At 43.8% G+C, this 15,671-nt stretch overlaps 1 pseudogene; it reads right to left on the reverse strand.

Annotated features, from left to right (window-relative positions):
• Nucleotides 1-1,470: 1,470 nt before the first annotated feature.
• On the reverse strand, nt 1,471-2,340 carry LOC101840273 (annotated as a pseudogene).
• Between the last annotated feature and the right edge of the window lie 13,331 nt (nt 2,341-15,671).

The following is a 15,671-nucleotide window of genomic DNA, read 5'->3' on the forward strand; positions in this document are numbered from 1 at the left end:
TCTGAGAAGGCCTCATAACGAGGAGAAAACTAGTTTGGTTGGAAATATGTGTTGTAAGATATTAAAAGCATTTTTCTTTCAGGAAATACCCACTGCTTGGTATTAGGTGGGGATTGATGATATTGCATATACTGATATTGTAGGGTTAACCTATGCAAATGGAGGAGAATGAAATGTGAAATAAATTCTGCCTGTGACCATGTCATCAAAGGGAAATCCACAGCATCAGCAAGTACCAGACTTTCCTATCTGAGGGGATTAGGGTCAAAAGACATGCACACACTCTCTTGATGGTATCCTTCCTTATTCTCTAGTTTTTCTGTTCTGTGTTCTTTCTTCTGTGTACTTTTTCTTTTCTACAGCTTATATACCCCAACAAAGCTTTTCAGGCAATATAGGAATTGCAATGTGGTTACATTCGATTTTTTCGAGATATGGTTTCTCTGTATTGTTTTGGAGGCTGTCTTGAAGCTCGCTCTGTAGACCAGGCTGGCCTCAAACTCAAAGAGATCCATCTGCCTCTGCCTCCCGAGTGCTGGGAATAAAGGCATGTACTACCAACACCTGGCATAAATGTTTTTTTGTTTTGTTTTGTTTTTTTAAAATATGTATTTATTTAGTATGTATACAGTGATTTATCTGCATACATGCCTGCATGCCAGATGAAGGCATCAGATCTCATTACAGATGGTTGTGAGCCACCATGTGGTTGCTAGGAATTGAACTCAGGACCTTTGGAAGAACAGACAGTGCTTTTAACTTCTGAGCCATCTCTCCAGCTCCTACATTCTATTTTTTAAGTAAATGATTATAAATAAATACAGGTAAAAACATGTTTTTCATTTCCCTTACATGGTTAAACATTTTATGTATTACAGGTGAAAATCAAATTACCTCAAGAACCCATGTGCATTCAGATCCAAGTAACTTGTTATAGATTAACCGTGTGGACAAGCAAGGTATTCTTTTTAGTCAGGTCTTTTACTGGCAGGCTGCATTTTGGAGTTACAAAAGAAAGGGCCAATTACTTTATTACTTGTCTTGAAAGGTAGTCTTATAAAGAATCTGAAAGGAATCACAAACCTAAACTTTTATATATGGAAAAGAATCAATTAGCTCTACTTTAAATCTTTTTTTTCTGAAAATAGACTGTTAAGTTTATGGGTACAGTGAAACAAATGAGGATACACAATGAAGGCTTGCATGTGTTGATCTATGTGTGACTCCTAAACTCTGGGACAGTATATGGCTCCTACCATTAGGACAGTAGTTAAAACATTGTCCAGCAGTGGGTCAAATTGGCAGGGAGAAAAGAAAAGCACAATTGTTTTTATGTGTTTCTCAGGTGAGATCTCAATATTTGGAAACCAATCATTAAAAATAGAACATTTTCTCTGTAATTCCAATACTATATAATGCCCATGGGTACTCAGAATGAAGGGAAGTTCTGTAGGGTCTTGCTGTGGACAGTCAGATCTTCAGTATCTGTTCGGCTGCTGCTAGATGGTAAAGGAAGTTCTCTGTTGCAGGTAGGAGTCACTTTTGCTTCAGTGCCTCAACACCGAGGACGATCTATCCCCCGTCCCCTGACACTTCCGAAAATGGTGCTAGACTGGTGAAGATTTCTTTTGTTTTTACATTTAGGTAATGTCCTGTATAACTGGCTGTCTGACTTCTCTAGGTCTTCTGCAGACTGCACAATTAGCTGACCAATTTCTTTATGCAGTTTGCCCATTGTCACGGCCTCTTTGGCAATTGGAGCGATGGTGATCTCACTGTCTGCCAGATTCACAAACGCATTGTGGAGGTCTGGCCTGTTGCTCACCTCCAGTTCCACAAGGTCATCAATGTAGCCTGTGCACATCTGCAGGCCTTCCAGTTCTTCAGCATGGGGGTGCACGTAAGAATGCAGGGTGGTCCAATCCCGTCAGTGCCACACCAGGGCAGGCAGAGTCCTGGTAAACTGCTGGACAGCTTCTATTTTGGGGTGATAGACAACAATTTGTCTTTTTCAGCATCAATGCTGTGTGTAAGATAAAAATTGAGACATAATGTCTTTGATGGAACCTGCAAGATACGCTTTTTGACTATCAAAGTCTTTGCTAAAGAAAGTCCTTTTCTCCACTCTGGTATATCCCTTGATAAGAACTGCAATGTAACTCTCTATCATTTTAACTGGGCTCCCATATTTCAGATATATAAAATCTTTGGCGGTCAGAACAATAGAAAAGTGAGTCACCTTTCTGAAAATTGAAGAATCTGGAACTTCAACTGTAGTGATGTAAAACCATGTTCTTCTGTACTGACCAAAGACACAGGGGTGGAGAAGTTTGTTTTCATCTGTTAGGTAGCATTTTTGGAGCAGCAGATTTCTTAATGAGGCTGTCGTGAAAGGGTAACACCACACCCACATAATTTCTTCTTTAGTGTCCTTTTCTACGGTGGAAAGATGTCACTATCAGCCTGATGCCGAGCATCAGCTGCATATCGGTCACCACCCTACTTTAAATCTTTAGGGTGCACACCCACTCATCAATAGTTTTCTTTTTTGTTGTTGTTGTTATATGTATCAGGAGGTTGAGGGCAGAAGTGGGTATAAGGAATTAATCATCACCTTTGATCATCAACCAACCCGAGCAAGGAAAGTACATCAGTTAGTAACAATTGGGTTGCTTTGTAATTTTGACCTCAGCTATGTGTCCTTGTGAACTTTAGATTATTTTCTGGAGTTTTTCATCTCATTGCTATTATCAAAACATCTGATCTAACCTGAAGTTATTTTAAAGCTTTGTTTCAGCTAATGATGCACACTGAGGCCTGTGACGGGATCATCCAGCATTAAGAGAATTAGAGCCAGCCTAGCTCCTGGGGACTCAACTGTTTTCCTTAATCATTAACTTGAGCCGTGGTCTATGCAGCTCCTTAGGTAAAACTCATAGACCCTGGCTGTGTAGCATTTCCTTGTATTTATTTTTATTCATCAAAACTCTGTATTAGCTCACATTATTATTAACAATTAGACAGTACAGCTTAGGGAGGAATCATCTTCATAATAAATGCCCAGTAGAACCAGATGTTTCCATGAGATAAACACACTACATTATAGGCAGTGGGGATGTCAGATACCAGAGAAAGATAACAGCAGCAAACATGTAAAGGCACAGCAGAAGCAAAAGACATTCTGGGGTCTGTTGTCTTGGGGCCTTGCTCAATGGAGATCGACCCATGAGAGAGTCTCCTCCTGGTGGGCTGACACCTTGAATTTCAATTGCCACCTGCTGCTCCTCTAACAAGGCCACGGCAAACTTCATTTATAAATAGTGAAGTATCAGACAATTTCTTCTGGAATGTTTCCTAGCATGCTCTGCATATGGGTGTTACCATAAGAGTTTCGTAGTGCTGTGTTTCAGAGAAACCTGGAGGAGAACGGATATGGTAAAGTAGAAAGCATCATAGGGCTTAGGAGATGGCATCCCTGGACTGGCCCCAGGGTATGGCTGGAGAGGAGTGGAGTGTGCTGGATGGAGTTCTTCCATCATAACATTGAGAAATGTTTTCTAAAGCTCAACGTCCCACAAACACTCAGCTGGCTAACAAGATATGATGGATCCGAAGAGCTTGTGAACTCAGACACGGGAAAGGGTAAAGTCCCTCCAGGACTCCAGTGTTGGCCACTAAACTCCATTTCACAGGTTGTAAAACACAAGCATAATATCATGAGTGTTCGATTTTTGTCAGCCTTCAGAGTGAAGAGGAAACTCAGTCATAAAAGTTTATAAGAATACCTATTTCCTTCATGTTCTGGGAATAAGAGATGAGGAATCACGGGAGGTTACAACTGAGGGTCTGGCTGAACTTAAAGCATAGAAGAAATGGTCTTTTGGAGGGACACTGATTGCTTGTGGGTGTGTTAGCTACTTTTCTCACTGCTATGACCAAATTCTTGACAATAAAATACTCAAGGAAGGCTCCTTGGTGTGGCCTCCTAGCCCTCTCATTCCTGTCTCTCAGACCTACTCTCATTCTACGTCAGCTTGTCTGTGAGAGCCACTCCTGCTACCCTACCTCCATTTCCGGGGAGTCCACCTCTTAGTGTGAACCAGATTATCTTTTTCCCAATGACCCTCTCAGCCTCCTCTTCTAGCCCATCTCCATTTCTCTGTCAGCTTCTGATTGACAGAGACACTTTTTACCAGGGACCCTCTGTGGTCTCATTGAGATGGACAGAGGTGGGCAATTTTCACTATTCTTCCTGTCTCCCATTCCAATCTTTCCAGACTTACTGTTTTTTTTAAAGCATTTATTTACTTGTATTTTATGTGCATTGGTTTTTTGCCTGCATGTGTATCTGTGTGAGGATGTTGGATACCCTGAAATACAAGTTGCAGACAGTTGTGAGCTGCCATGTGGGTGCTGAGAATTGAACTTCAGTCCTCTGGAATAGTAGCCAGTGCTCTTAACCACTTATCCATCTCTCCAGCCCCTTCAGACTTACTCTTAGTCATTGAGCAGTCTGCCTTCAGGAGCCCCTCCTTCTACTAAACCTCTACTCTCTGGGGACTCTGCCTTTTGGTGCAGACCCTGGTTCTCCTGGTTATTTCTCATGGCCCCCTTTAGCTTTCCCTCCTAGCCCATCTCCATTCATTTGTGCTACCCACTCACTCTCAGAAGCATGATAAAGGACCTCACAGCCACCACACTTGCCTAGGATCTCAAGGAGGCAACAGCAACCAAAGAATGGAACATCCATTCAACACAGACAAGACCAGATATTTATAGCAAGAAACACCTCGAACATCTAACTCTGGATTCCTAGATTCCAGTGCAAAAACACAGACATGAATAGCCTAGACAATCTGGGGATCTGAACTCAGGTCTCCATGCTTGCCCAGCAATGACTTTACAGCCCCTGTTCTGGGCTTTCTCTTGTAGAGCAGATGCACTATATTTTGTCCTTGGGTCTACCCAGGACATTCAGTGTCACAGGAACTTTTGATGGGAAGTTCAAGTGTGTGGCTGATGTGTTGCCCTTCCCTACTCCTGAACTCATGGTGCCACCTCAAGATCTTCCTTCTCAAAGCAATGACTCCTGATTGAAGTTGGCTTGCTGTGGAATGGAGATAGTCTTTGTAAACCATGTATTCACTAGGTAGTTAATATCCAAACACACAAGAAACTCCTCATATCTCAGTATCAAGAAAACAACTTAGGACTATACAATAGGTTAAAGACTTGGAAGAGAGGTTAAAAAACATCAAGAGGGCTTGGGACACAAAACTACATGCCTTCCATATTCTTTGTCTTTGAAGAGCAGTGACATCTCTGACAATCTTGTTTAGCTCTCTATTCCTGAAACATGCTGGTTACCAACAACAGGGAATCGAATCTTCTGTAGCTCTCAGTGAGTGACACACAGGGTTTGACCGTCAACCACATGGCCATCTTTGTTCTTGCTGTTGCCTGTGTGTCGGAATGACCACCTGTGGTTCCCAGGCTCATCAGTTTTCTCTTTCTCTCTCTTGGGAAACACATCATTTCTACCAGCAAATAAGTGTCTGACAAAGGCTGATTACAGTTGGTTTGTGGGGAGAGATGTGTTGCCAAATGGTTTCCATATTTCAATGAGTGCTAATGCAATGTTGTGTTTTAGAAAGATGGATTCAGTAGCACACAGAGGCTGTTCTGTTATATGGACCACAGATATTTAGCATTCAAGCACACCTATGGAAATACATAAAATCTCTTTTCATTTATGAATTTCCAGATGCTATTTCAACATTTTTTAAGTCACTTATTTTTTTCTTCAATAGAGGAGAAAACTCAACTTAAGGTCACTTCTGACCTTAGCTTACTTAGGATCAAACAAAAAGATTCCTCCAAATTTCAGTTGAATGTAACAAAATCATCATTGAAAATGTCAGCTTCAGGGCCTGGAGGATGGGTTAGTTGGTCAAGAGCTTGCTGCACATGTATAAGAACTAGGATCTGGCATTTGCCTGTAATCCCAATGCCAGTGAGGCAGAGACAAAGAACTTCTTGGGCTCCCTGGTGAGCCAGTCCACTGTAATCAGTGGATTCAGGTTTAGTGAGAGACCCTGTCTCAAAATATAAGGTGGAGAGTGGTAGAGGAAGATAGCCAACATAGACCTCTGGGTCCCGCACATAGAGGCAGACACACATGTCTGAGCACCTGTGGGTACAGAGGGAGATGGAGGGAGGGAGAGAAGGAGAGAGAGAGAGAGAGAGAGAGAGAGAGAGGAGTGAGAGAGAGAGAGAGAGAAAGGAGAGAGGAGAGAGAGAGGAGCGAGAGAGGAGATATCTAGAGTGTCATCGGCTCATATTTGCCAAAAATCCACAATATTAGTGTATTTGAGTTTTCCTGCTTTCCCAGTGGCAGTGGAATAACCTGTCATAAATATTTGCCATGAAATGTGTTTTGAAGATATTTTGAAGTTTGAAGATGTTAATTCTTAGTGATCCAGTGAGAAAAGAATGGCTGGAAACTGTCAGAGAAATAGATTAAAAACAATTTTTTCTTCCAACCCAGAAATCTTCCTCCTGAGGGTGAACAGAAAGAAAAGTCTTTTATTACTAAGAATAAAGCCAGAATGTGAAGCCAGGTGCTGGTGGCGCACGCCTTTAATCCCAACACTCAGGAGGCAGAGGCAGGTGGATCTCTGTGAGTTCGAGGCCAGCCTGGTCTACAGAGTGAGTGCCAGGACAGGCTCCAAAGCAGTGCAGAGAAACCCTGTCTTGAAAAACAAAACAAAATAAAAACCAAAAGCCAAAAAAAAGCAAGCCAGAATGTGCACTATAAGAATTCACCAAGAGACTGTAAAAGCAAAAAGACAACTCAGTCATAGATAACCAAGAAGATACAATCCAGTCCGACTCTCAAGATAAATATCTGGTCTTCAAGTAAGAGGACTCATAATTCATTTTCATACTTCACCAGGAAGCAGGGGTGGCCATCTGCATTGACAACTTAACTTTAGTCAGAGAACAGACAACAGACAAACCGCATTTTGATGTAATTTAAAGCAAGGAACCCCTTCTAGTTAGGCTCCAACATCTAACAGAAGCTAGAGGCAAGGATGTCACCTTCCTTGCTGTTTGCAGTTCAAGCAAATGTTTCCAGATTCTTGAGAAAAATATTCATAAAGTTTATGAATTCCCACAGAAGGCCAACAGGCAAAAGACCAACTTGGTCTTCCAAAGGACACACACACACACACACACACACACACACACACACACACACACACACACGCACGCACGCACGCACGCACGCACGCACGCACACTCATATTTCCCTCCCTTCCCTCCCTTCCTTTCCCTTCCCTTCCTCTCCCCTCCCCCTCCCTTCCCCTTCCCTTCTCCCTTCTATTCTCTTCCTTCCCTTTGACGTAGGGTCTCTGTATTCCAAGCTAGCCTTAAACTCACCATGTAGATAAGGATGTCCTTGAACTTCTGATCTCCTGCCTTCATCTCCCAAGCATTGAGATTATAGGCACATGTCACCACTATACGGGCTTCATGCATGGTAGGCAAGCACTGTACCAAGAGAGCCACATCCTCAGCCCTCAGATATATATTCTTGACAGGGGTAATTTCTCTTTTATACAAGTAGTTACTGTAAAATTCAAGGTTATATGGTTATTTTCCTCTGAGGTTTTGATGTCATCATTTAACCAGCTCCTTATTTCCCGTTAAAGTCCTCTCCAAAGATACCTTTTCATGCTTTCAAAGAGAGACTAATTGTGGGTAGAAAATCATGGCTTTGTCAGCCCATGCTGGCCACATGGGATGTCTTATTGCAGATTTTCCTGTGAAATTTGTAATCTCTATCAAAGGTTAGCAAGTCAAGTCTTACCTAAATTTGCCTGTGGTCTGCTCTGTAGTTCTTCAGACTTTCAGTATTCCCTCTCCCCTGCCCAATCAGGCTACATTAATCTGCATGTGTGCCTGGTCCCCAGGGAGGCCAGAATAAGACACTGTGTTCCCTGGAACTGGAGTTAAATATGGTTGTGGACAACCATGTAGATGCTGGGAGCTTGGGTCCTCTGGAAGAGCAGAAAGTGCTCTTAACTGCTTATCCATCCCTTTAAGATTCCCCCTCTTTAAGCTGCTTCTCTTTTAAGGCTTAATAGAACAATCTGGAAGACAAGGAAACAATAATTATGTCAATAGCAGAAATGGGACAAGAAGAGCATGTCGATCAACAAATCAGAGATGAAGACCAAAGGGACCAATGCAGGTGTGTTTTTAGGAGCCAGAAACCAATAAAATTGGTAGTAAATTCATCAAAGGATGGGTTTTAATGTTTAAGACCTTGTTTTAAAAGCCCTTTGCAATTGATCATTCTGCCTATAAGTCCACCTGAAACTGTGCAGCTCTGCATGGAGCCCTCAACCTGAGCGCTGAAAGTCACGACACAGACTGAGGGATCTGTGCTTGAGGGCTCCTCACCCAGTTACAAGTTGTGGCTTTACTGGAAAGCCAGCAGGTGCTTTTCATTTCTTTCTAGAGGAGGAGACTGGGGAAATACTCCCTGGGCTGGAAGGTTATGTTTGGGGAAAAAAATGAAACCAAGCAAAAATCTTCCTCTGGATTCTCAGTCGTCCTCAGACCACAGAGAGTGAGTTCAGCATGGAGGATCCATCCGGAGCTCAGGGAACTCAGAGAAGCTATAGAAGGAAAGGGCCCTCCCACCCCCGCTGTGATATTCCTGGTCCCAGGGTGTACATTAGGTGGAATGGAAGCATGCTCTGCAATGTTCTGTTCCCTTCTAAGCCTGCCTCTGCCCCCTGCTGCTGTCTCATGAAGCGGGCTTGACCTGATGGATGGTGCAGGTGCTTCGCCACTGATGTTAAAACACACATTGCCATTCATTCATCTTTTCTAATATTTTTATTGATTATAGATTATTTGAGAATTTCACATCATGCACCCCGGATCACACTCACTTCTCAGTCCTCCCAAGTCCTCCTGCATCTCTGTGACCTCTCCCACAAAGAAAGAAAGAGAGGAAGGAAGAAAGAAAAAGAAAAAGTCCAATTTGTGTTGCCCATATACTCACTTGAGCATGGTCAAATTCCCAGTGGCCATCCCCTAAAGGAAACTGAGTTCTCCTCCATATGCATCCCTGCCAGAAGTCATCAGTCATGGAGAGCTACACTTCAGCATCCTTTTCATGATTTTTCAGAGTTCTCTTCGATGGGTGGGGGAGGGTTGGGGAGTAGGCGCTGTCACAGAACCTTCTCTTTCTCAGTTGTGAATCTGCAGTCATCAGTGCCACTGCAAAAGTAGCTTCCTTGCCCTTTATAGCCAGCAGGAGCATGGATCATGGACTTTGACATGGTTTGTGGCAACAGCACAGACCATGGGTACCCACATCGTCTCTAGCTTCAGCATGTGCCACAGATCTCAGCGTGGTCTCCGGTGGCAGTACAAATTATGGACATATCCACTGCCTTCCGCCACTGCACCATCATAGCACTAGGTAGCAGCGTAGGCCAAGAATATCAACACGTCCTCCGGGGCAACACAAGCCATGGACACCATTATGGTCCCTTGTGGCAGTCCAATCCATGGGCATTACCATGGATTCAGGTAGTAACACAGGACACAGACATCCCCATGGTGTCCAGTGGTAACATGGTCCATGAACATCAACATAACCTCGACTGTAGCAGGACCACAGAGGCAGCACGGACCAAGAACATCAATATGGCTTCAGCACGGTACATCCACATGGCCTTCGGTGATGCCCCTTGGTGGAAGCATGAGTCATGGAAATGAACATGACCTTAGGCAGCAGCATAGGCCACTCACATTAACAAGGCCTCAGGTGTCAACCCAGACCATGAACACAAATATGGCCTCCTATAGTAGCATAGACTATGAATGTTGTCTTGGCTTCTAGTGGTAGCACAGACCACAGACGTCTACGTGAACCTTAGGTTTCAACATGGCCTGGGACAGCAGTAGAGACTACAGATGCTAACAAGGTTTCTAGGGGAAGCACAGACCATAGCAGTCTTTCAAGGAGGTCCAATCAAGAAAATGAACTGTTCTTCATCTCAGGACATCCTGCCAGTGCTCAGAGCCAGGGCAGTCATGCAGCTGGGCAGTGTGTTTGGGGGCTTAGTCTGTGAGAACTCCACTCTGCTGTACAACCCTCCTGGCCATGACATGTTTCCCTGTCTGCTTCAGCTTTCTCTCATGCTGTCTCCACCTGTGTGTCTCTAGTTCCTCTCACCACAGCGAACGCACCACTGCATTTTTTCACCTTTCCCATCTCTCCATCTCATATCCTTTGTGGTAATAGCATTGGAAACCACACTGTGTCACACACACCACACTACACACACACACACACACACATATGTACATACACACACACATGCATATATACATATTTCCCCAACAACTTTACGTACAAATATTCATTACAATGAGTCATTGGTCTGACACACCATTAACGCTGGACCATCACCAAGACTCATCTCAGATATTCTGCTGTTACAAAGAGTCAGGGTGACCGTGTGACTTGGCAGGGTGTCTGGGGGCAGGCTCCATGAGAGCTCCAGGCTGCCATACTATGTTGGCCGCCCCAAGGCTCAGCTGAGCTTCACTTTTGTGCTCATAACCTGCAGGCAGCACCACTGCTCCATGCTTTCTGCCTCCCAGCAGGGTGGCAGTGAGGACTGCAGCCACAGTGGCTCCATGCTGTGGGCTGGCTAATGTGCCCAGGACTGGCCCTATTCAGTATTGACATCTAGTTCTGCAGGACTGGCTCCTCCATGTACTCCAGCAGCTCGTAGATGGAATAGATGTTGGGGTGGACCACAGCTGGGGTGGGTCCAGATCGCAGCTGAGTTGGCCAGCGCAGCCCTCTCTTCAGGATGCCTTGTGCATAGGCCTCTCATTCATTCTTTCATCCATCCACCCATCCATCCACCCATCCATCCATCCACCCACCCATCCACCCACCCACCCACCCATCCATTCACCCATCCATCCATCCACCCACCCATCCACCCACCCACCCACCCATCCATCCATCCATCCACCCACCGACCCACCCACCCACCCACCCATCCATCCATCCACCCACCCACCCACCCACCCACCCACCCACCCATCCATCCATCCATCCATCCATCCATGTATTTTCATTTGAGACAGGGTCTTACCCTGTAGTGTAGTGTTGGGGAAGTTCTGTGTATATGTCAATAAATTATTGCTGGCCAATAGGAATCTAGATAGGTGGGGCTAGAAGTCCAGGAGGATTCTGGGAAGGAGAAACACAAGAGAGTTCGAGATGTAACGCCATGGGGTAGGAGCCTGGAACTATTCTCCAATAAGAGACATACTTAGATTAACAATTATGGGGTAATTACTTAAAGCAGAGCTAGCCAGTAAGAGACAAACAAGGCCAACAGCTTCATAATTAATATAGCCTCCTGTGTGTTTATTTGGGACTGATGCCGATCTAGAACCAGGCGGGCGGGAAGGCATTCTCTCAAAGAAAAAGCTTCCCATAACAGTGTAGGATGTCCTAGAACGCACTATGCACCCTGGACTTGAGCTTCCCACAATCCTTTTGCCTCAGCCTCCCAAATGCTGGGATTACTGGCATATGCAACTGTATACAGCTCAAATGCCATCTTATAAAAACATTAGTGTAGAGAAACCCTGTCTCAAAAAAAAAACATGAATGCATGGCATGATCCTTTGTCTTGTCTTGGTAATATGAAGCTTCCTCTCCTGAGGGCAGGCTATTTTTCCTGTTCTGGGTCCTTGTGACTTTGCAAAGTTGTCATTTCTTTTCAATGCTCTAGGCTTGGTGTGTGTGTTGGCTTCTATCTGTTGGCTTCTATCTCTTGGTGTTTTGGTGACACCTGGCTTGATCTTTTTTTCTCTGAGACTCTGAGTGCACTATGTATAGATGCAACATATGGTTCCCTACACAGATCGATGCCTTTTTAAGGGTGTTGTTAAGATGATACCCTTACACCATAGGCTGCCAATCATCTTGAAATTCTCACATTTGGACAAAAGTGTGAATTTATTTTAAAGTGGGCATATGTTAGCTGTTCAGTTAATTCATCTGTTAAGCAAACATTTGTCAAGCATCCCTCACGTTTCTAGGCACTAGAGATATGGAAACTGACAAGGAACAGACAGGGCCACGATTCCCAAGAGTGTGAAATGGCAGAGGCCTGTGGGGAAATGAACCAGGCAGTGTAAATTCTTGGAAGAAAGAGGAGTGGGGCACCAGGCTAGAGTGCTGGGGGTGGCAGCATGGAACGCACTTGGGCTGGACAGTCTGGGTAGTCGACTTTGAGGAGGTCATGTTTTGAGCTAAGCTCAGGTGAGAAGGGGGCAGCCACGGGGAGACTTGGGGACAGGATGCCAGGGTAAAGAACTGTCCTTGATAGAGCCTGATGCAGGATGAGCTGCATATATTTGGGAAGCAGAGGTCAAGATGGCTCGAGCTGGTGGATGATGAGTGTGCAGAAGGAGATGGGCTCCGAAAGGCTGTTTCCACGTGACCTTCCTAAAAGCCACTGAGAATCATAGGCTCAGACTGGCTCAGACAGTAAGGAAATGTCTAATCTCACACAGGAATGTTGGAGGAATGTGGGCTCCAGGGTTGGACTGACTCAGTAGCTCAAAGGCAGCTTCCAATGTGCAGGGGTCTCCCAATTCTTGTCTGTCATCCTTTGACTACATCTTTCATGGCCTCAGGTTGGCTGAAACTGATTTAGTATTTGTTAATGCACGAGAACATGATATCTATGTCTGCTTTAAGGCTGGTCAAGACTTCTGATGTGCTTTCATATATCATTGGTAGCTGTATTAAGAGTTCCTTCCTGGTAATACTAACTAACTAACTAACTAACTAACTAACTAACTAACTGGCTGACTAACTGCTACAGGCCATGTGGCAGGCATGAATATATTCTAAAGAAACATGTGTGCCCCCCTCTTTGATTCTCAGACTATTGAAACAACAAATTTCAAAAAATCAGTCTCCCCAGGATTTCCATGCTGGAGAAGAAAATTTTGAAACTGTTGAGACAGCCAGAGAAGGAGCCTGGCTCCTGAGGAAAGATTTACAGCTTGTCATTTGACCTTATAAGGAGAGACTTGATGCTGAGCCTGGGCAGGCCCTCACCTTGGCCAGACTACTTAGTTATGCACATTTCCTACCTTCTACTTTTTAAACCTTACCCTTATGCCAGGACCCTGGAAATTGATTTTGGGTTTTGCAGGAGCTCTTTGTCCCTTTTCCCAATGTGGGCACATTAAATACATCTCCTTTTCCAGTGTCTCTATCAATTGGCTTATTTAATTGGCTTATTCGGGATGGGTGGCTGAAACTGGATTGCTGGGGCATAGGCTGTGACCTCCAAGATGGGAAACATAGCTAACTACCATGTAGGGACAGGTAACATAACTAACTACTGTGTAGGGATGGGGTCCACACACAGCTTTCTTGGCAGTTATTGACATGTGGGCTTGGAACAGCAGTGTGTATAATCCCTAGGACTCATTAGAAATACAAACCAGAAGGAACCAGGAACTCTGGGAACTGAGTCCAGTCATCAGGTGTTTCATAAGCCGGTCATGTGATTCCCATGCACACTGATGACATCTTAAGTGTATGTTCTGTGTAAAATTAAGACATAGGCTTCCAGGGTCTATTAAGAATGGTAAGACCTTAGACTTCCTCCTTCCAAATGTCTTCTTACTATTGCAGAACCCTGCCTGTGATGATGACAAGTCGTGTTCAGTTAAGCCTCCTTGGGTTCCTCTTTAATGAGAGAGCTTCTCAGGTTTTCCTGATTTTGTGATTTGGATAGCTTTGAAGAGAACTAGTGAGGTATATAGTAAGATCCCTTACAGTGGAGTTTCTCTAGCATTAATTTCATGATTAGGGTAGGGCTTGTGGTTACATGAGGAAGAGCACAGATCTTGAATGCTGTTTTCTTCAGGGGGTGTGACAGTCACCGGGATTCATGAGGGTCACCTGTTTTTCTGTTGACTTAGTAGCTGCACCCGAATCTACTGCTGTTTCAGCTACCATCTGCACCCTGCAGCACCATGTCAGCACCCCACCCCTCCGACGGCAGCCTGGTGGGATTTCTGGTCCTGCTAGCACCAGTTCAGCCGTGGTTGCCAAATGCAGGTTTTAATTAAGTCTCTATCATTCTATTTACCAATAAAGACTCCAAGTCAGATGTTGGGGTGAAAACCTGCCAGATCAGAGAAGCCGAGAAACAACCAGCTGACCTCCCTTTTTGGTGGGAGACCTGGCAAGAGACGTATCTCTCTCTCCACTTGTCCCAAGCCAAAAAGACTGCGAATTTCTAAGTTCCTCCCTACTCCTTCCTGTGTATCTCTATCATATTCCTGGTTCCTCCGGACTCTCTGTGGCTAATTTCTGTCAACTAGTTGCTGGCTCCACCCCTGGTGCATGGTTAATTTTATTAACACAGTCTTGGAGTTTCACAGTGTGATCAAATATCCTGCGACATATACCTTAATCTCCTGGCTTGAACTGAGTCTGTCTGATTTCTAAGAAGGAAACCTGCATGGCATATTTGAGATTTCTCTGCATGAAAAGTCAGTTTCTTCTCATTTACTAATTTATTCAATATTGACTTACATAAGTGGACCTGTAGGTTTTAAGCTTTGGGTTAAATCTAATTTAACTTTATTCTATCATTTCCTTTATATTATTGCTCAAATGAGTCTAGCATTGGTCATTGGGAGTTCTTCCACCGGCTCCTCTGACACTTTGGCCTATTGTGTGTGTGGCATGTATGTATGTTGTGTACATATGTGTGTATATGTGGCATGTGTATATACATGCATATGTGTGTTGTGTGTATGTGTATGTATGTATATATATACTCTGCATGTATTTATTTATGTGTTGTATGTATGTGTATGTTGTATTTGTGTATATGTTGTATATGTGTGGGTGTATCTTGTATGTGTGCATGTGTGTGTAATATGTTGTGTGCATATGTGTGTGTTTGCATATGTATAGTACATATTTGTTAATATATGTTGCATGTGTATATGTTGTATGTGTGTGTTAATGCCTCCTTTCTTTATGGCACTACAAGATGTTCTAGGCTCATTTCTTGTATTTTCTGTCCCTGTCTTAGAATCATCCATTTGACACTCAAGCTTGACAGATACTAATTTAAGTTTGTAATTTGAAGAAAAGATATGCTGGGGGATTTGTGACTTCTAGATTTTTATATAGATAACTAAAATCATGTATGTATATATGGCATGAAAGTAGAAGTGACAAAGGGGACTAAGGGCGGTGAGAAACAGTAGGGTGGGAAATGTGGGAATGTGCTCAATCTATAATGTAAGCTTGCATGAAAATGCTATGTACAATAGATATTAACAATGAAGACTAGAGAATGGATTCTAGGGGACTGTAAAGACCACCACAGGTAAATCTAGGCAGAGTGAAGAGTTAGATGCCATTCCAAGTATAATCAAATGCCAAGGGAGACATATTCTTTTATTAACCTATTTTTGATCTATTTACTGAGTGGAGGATGGACTGTAGAGAAAGCAAGATTAAAACCAAAAGAGGTGATGAGGAGGCGGTGGCATCAGTGTGAAGACGGCAT

This window comes from Mesocricetus auratus, unplaced genomic scaffold (genome assembly GCF_017639785.1).
Source record: "Mesocricetus auratus isolate SY011 unplaced genomic scaffold, BCM_Maur_2.0 Super-Scaffold_100691, whole genome shotgun sequence".
Taxonomy (NCBI): Eukaryota; Metazoa; Chordata; class Mammalia; order Rodentia; family Cricetidae; genus Mesocricetus; species Mesocricetus auratus.